A 4,599-nucleotide genomic window follows, 5' to 3' on the forward strand; every position below is an offset into this window, starting at 1 on the left:
TTGAGATCTTGTTTCATTTGAGGCCCCACATCAGCCTGTTTGTGGAAGTCTTTGGCGTCTGTTTTGCTTTTGTTTCTATGGCAGGTTCTCCATGGTCTTTATTGCAGTAGTAGAAACATAGCTAGGAGAGTGCCAGAGCTGTTGGCTTGTGGGACCACCTTGTGAATAGCAAGGTTGCTGTTGAAGGGAAGGGTGTTGAAGAAAATCTGTTTGGAAGTGGAATAACCATTGGGGGTGTTTTGGTATAGGGCCCTTGATCTTGGGTTCTGTTATTAGTTTTTCTTATTTGCATTTTCGTGTTAGTTAAATGGGCCAAATAATAGAGCCCTAGGCTATTTGTTGAGAGAATTAAATGATACAGTCTGTGTCATACTCTAGGATGGTGCTTAGCTTAATTAAACACTTCTCAAAAGATAACAGCTATTAAAAGTAATTGTTTACATGTAAAAGTTTGCCAGTTTATCAAATTATTCAATCATTTGTACATCTTTGTTCAGTCTGTTAAATTGTAGCTCAAAGAGAGCGGGATATTTGCATTCTTCTAGGCTAAAACCAACACTTCCCCACACCTCACAAAGACCCCAGAATATTTTAACATATGGTTGCATCATCTTCAGCCATCATCCCTATTTATTGTTTAATATTGCTGGCTCTTTGTGTTGCCTTGGGAGCATATATGCTGTAACATTGGTGTTCCTGTTGAAATGAGACACAATAATTCATGACACCTTTGTATAGAAAGGAGAGGGAAAGAACTGAACTACTGGGCAACCAAGGTCTTTTTTTTTTTTTCTTTTTTTTTTTTTATTAATTTATTCTTGTTACATCTCAATGTTTATCCCATCCCTTGTATCCTCCCATTCCTCCCCCCCCCCCCATTTTCCCATTATTCCCCTCCCCTATGACTGTTCCTGGGGGGGATTATGTCCCCCTATATATTCTCATAGGGTATCAAGTCTCTTCTTGGCTACTTGCTGTCCTTCCTCTGAGTGCCACCAGGTCTCCCCCTCCAGGGGACATGGTCAAATGTGAGGCACCAGAGTACGTGTGAAAGTCGTATCACACTCTCCACTCAACTGTGGAGAATATTCTGACCATTGGCTAGATCTGGGAAGGGGTTTAAAGTTTACCTCCTGTATTGTCCTTGGCTGGTGCCTTAGTTTGAGCGGGACCCCTGGGCCCAAATCTGCCTATCATATTGTTCTACTTGTAACAACCAAGGTCTTAATGACCCAGCACTGTAATTAAGGCAGTGGGTCCCTAAATAGACTTGGAGCTCTTTTTGTTTTGGTTTTTTGAGACTTTGTAGACCAGGCTGGCCTCGAATTCACAGAATCCACCTGCCTCTGCCTCCCTAATGCTGAGATTAAAGTGCTGGGATTTACAATGCAAGGCCACGCATGGTGGCACACCCCTTTAGTCCTAGCACTTGGGAGGCAGAGGCAGAGGCAGAGGCAGGCGGATCACTGAGTTCAAGTTCAGCCAAGGCTACACAGAGAGACCCTGTCTCAAGAAAACAAAAGAGAGTGTTGCCCCTATTGTACTAGCTGTACAACATTTGTAGTTTCATTGTTTAAAAGACTTCTTTCTTTCTTCCTTTCTTTCTTTCTTTCTTTCTTTCTTTCTTTCTTTCTTTCTTTCTTTCTTTCTGTATTCTGAGACAATTTCTCTGTGTAGCCTTGGCTCTGGCTTTGTAGACTAGGCTGGTTTTGAACTCAGATAGATCTCCAGCCTCTGCCTCCTGAGTGCAGAGATTAAAGGATTTCTAAAATGCCCCTCTCACTTTTTCCTGTAAGTCCTAGAGCTATTCTAAGGTATAGTGGGTTGGAGTATAAAGCGATGGTAAACTGTGGGTCAAGAGGGCATTGATATGCTTCTACTTTAAGTGAAGGTTATAGCCCTGGTTCAGATCTTCAGATAAGTAATTCCAAGATTACAATTGGGAAAGAAGTAAGGCCCCATATGCTCAGGCTGTAAGCACGGTTCACTGCCATTGAAACATTCTTGAGGGCTGGAGAGATGGCTTAGAGGTTAAGAGCACTGGCTGTTCTTCCAAAGTTCCTGCGTTCAATTCCCAGCAACCACATGGTGGTTCACAACCATCTACAACCAGACCTGGTACCTTTGTCTGGTGTGCAGGCACACATTAATCCCAGCACTTGGGAAGCAAAGGCAGGTGGATCTCTATGCATTCAAACCAGCCTGGTCTGTATGCTGAGTTCCAGGTCAGTCAGGGCTACATAGCCATACTCTGTCTCAAATTTAGAAGTCAAAAACAAAAACACCACTGCCAAAACCCAGATTTGATTCACAGCACCCACGTATTCGCTGTAATTGTCGGTAACTTCAGTTCCAAGGGATCTGATGTCCTCTTCTGGTTTTCTCAGGCACGAAGCACTTATGTGTAGCATATACATAAAATAAATCTTTTTGTTGTTTTGCTTTTTTGAGATGAGGCTTCACTATGTAAATCAGGCTGGCCTTCAACCAGAGATTAACCTGCCTCTGCCTCTTGAATGCTAGAATTAAAGGCATCTGCCACCAAACCTGGTCCTAAAAATAAATCTTTTTTTCTTTCTTTTTAAAAGAAAGCTTTGAGAACTCAGAGAAAGGAAGATGTGTTAGCTTAAGTTCCCAGGTATGCTGAAGGTTAGTAGACTGCCTGTATGAAGGCCACACAATATTTCAGGCTTTTACAGACCATAGACTACTGCCTCACAAGTGCCTTGTAGTGCAGAAGGGTGCAAGAAAAATAATGAGCTGACTGTGAGCCACCAGACTTTATTCGTGAACTCTGAAATGTAAATTTCATGCAGTTTTCACATGAATAGCACATCATTACCATTCCTTTAGCCTTGTAAAATCTAATAACCCATGGGTTGTACAGAGTCAAGGCTGGCCAGATTGGTCTGCAGGTAGTGGTTTGCTGCTGTGGAATAGATAGCAACCCATGTGCACAACCACTTGTTGTTTTTAGTTAATAGAGTTTCTCTTACATTTTTATCTGCTCCTGAAAGTATGTGTGCTTTTCCTGGCTGAAGCTGAGGTGTTAATATGCACTGTTAGCTTTTGGATTCTCTTCTAGCTGCACTGGAGCTCAAAAGTTGATTCCCTCACCTGGCATTGTGTCAGCTTAGCTGCCATGTGAGGGTCATGCTGTGGATGCAGCTGCTTGCCTTTCAGTGGCATTTGTTAATTAAGCTGTTCAATCTTTGTGGATTTCTCAAGGACTGACTTACAAAACAAAAGTAAAATATGTAGTTTGTTGTTATTTTAGAGCTATAACTTAGTGGTATGCATTGTATTCCTCCCCATAAGAAGTAGCATTAACTTGAAACTTTTGTTAAGTAATGGGTTAGAAGTTGAGTCTTACCCAACTCCCATGGATTGGAGACATAGTATGAGAGAGGGGCAGGGAGAGGGGATTGTAGACAGAGGCAGATCTGTAACAATGTGATGATTAATTTAATTATCAATTTAATACAGTCCAAAGTCTCAGCAAGGGATGGTCTAGATCAGGTTGGCTTGTGGAGATGTCTGTAGGAATTGTCTTGGTTGTTAATTAGTGTGGGAAGACCCATCCCATTGTGGGTGGCACCATTGCCTGGGTTAAGTCATGGTCTGTGTTAAGAGTTGGATCGCTGTGAGTTCGAGGCCAGCCTGGTCTGCAAAGTGAGTCCAGGACAACCAAGACTATACAGAGAAACCATATCTCAGAAAACAAAAAAACAAAAAAGAGTAGAGAAAATAAGCTTAGCACTAAGCATGCACATATTCTCTCTTTCTGCTCTTGTCTTTGAATATGACTAGCTATTTCAAGTCCTGCTTTGATTTCCTGACTTTAGGAGGGACTGTAACCGGGAAATGTAAGCTGAATAAACCCTTTCTCCCCTCAGTTTCTTTTTGTCAGCACTTTTTATTACAGCAGCAGAAGTGCAACTAGGTCCAACAGGAGAAGCATTTCTTATCTTTGTTTCTCTCTTTCATTTCTTTTTCCGAGACAGGGTTTCCCTGTATAGCCTTGACTGTTCTGGTCTCGTTTTGTAGACCAAGCTGGCCTTGAATTCACAGTGATCCGCCTACCTCTGCCTCCCAAGAGCTGGGATTAAAGGCCTGTGCCACCACTGCTCAGCTTTCTTTTCAACGTGTATAGGAAAGCTGAGTGGCAGCTGCAGAGGTCCTGCTGACCTGGGCTTTGAAAGTCTTTGCAATTACTGTGGCATGCAGTTGGAGACCCCATGACTATAACCTCATTTCTCATTTTATTGAGACAAGATCTGACTCTGTAGCTTAAGGTGGCCTCAAAATATGTAGTTGAGGCTGCTTTTGAACTCCTGATTTTATTTCTTCCACTTCCAAAGTACAGAGGTGACACATGTTAGTCATCACTCTTGGCCAGAAAAAGTGTTTCTGAGAACTACAAACCCGAATTTAAATATTAAGTTTAATCAATCTCCTTCTCTTTCTCTCCAGACCTCTACTGTACCCCCCCCCCCACTTACTTTCAGGGTTTCTTTATGTAATGCTAACTGTCCTGGAATTGGAAGTCATTCTATAGACCAATGGCCTTGAACTCAGAGATCCACTTGCCCCTGCCTG

General features: G+C 42.3%; 1 non-coding gene across 1 annotated transcript; it reads right to left on the reverse strand.

The window, feature by feature from the left end:
- Positions 1 to 4,145: 4,145 nt before the first annotated feature.
- On the reverse strand, positions 4,146 to 4,252 carry LOC127201875 (small nucleolar RNA SNORA44). The gene has a single exon (XR_007832220.1). It is a non-coding gene; the product is annotated as a small nucleolar RNA SNORA44 (small nucleolar RNA).
- Positions 4,253 to 4,599: the final 347 nt, after the last annotated feature.

Source organism: Acomys russatus, chromosome 17, assembly GCF_903995435.1.
Source record: "Acomys russatus chromosome 17, mAcoRus1.1, whole genome shotgun sequence".
NCBI lineage: Eukaryota > Metazoa > Chordata > Mammalia > Rodentia > Muridae > Acomys > Acomys russatus.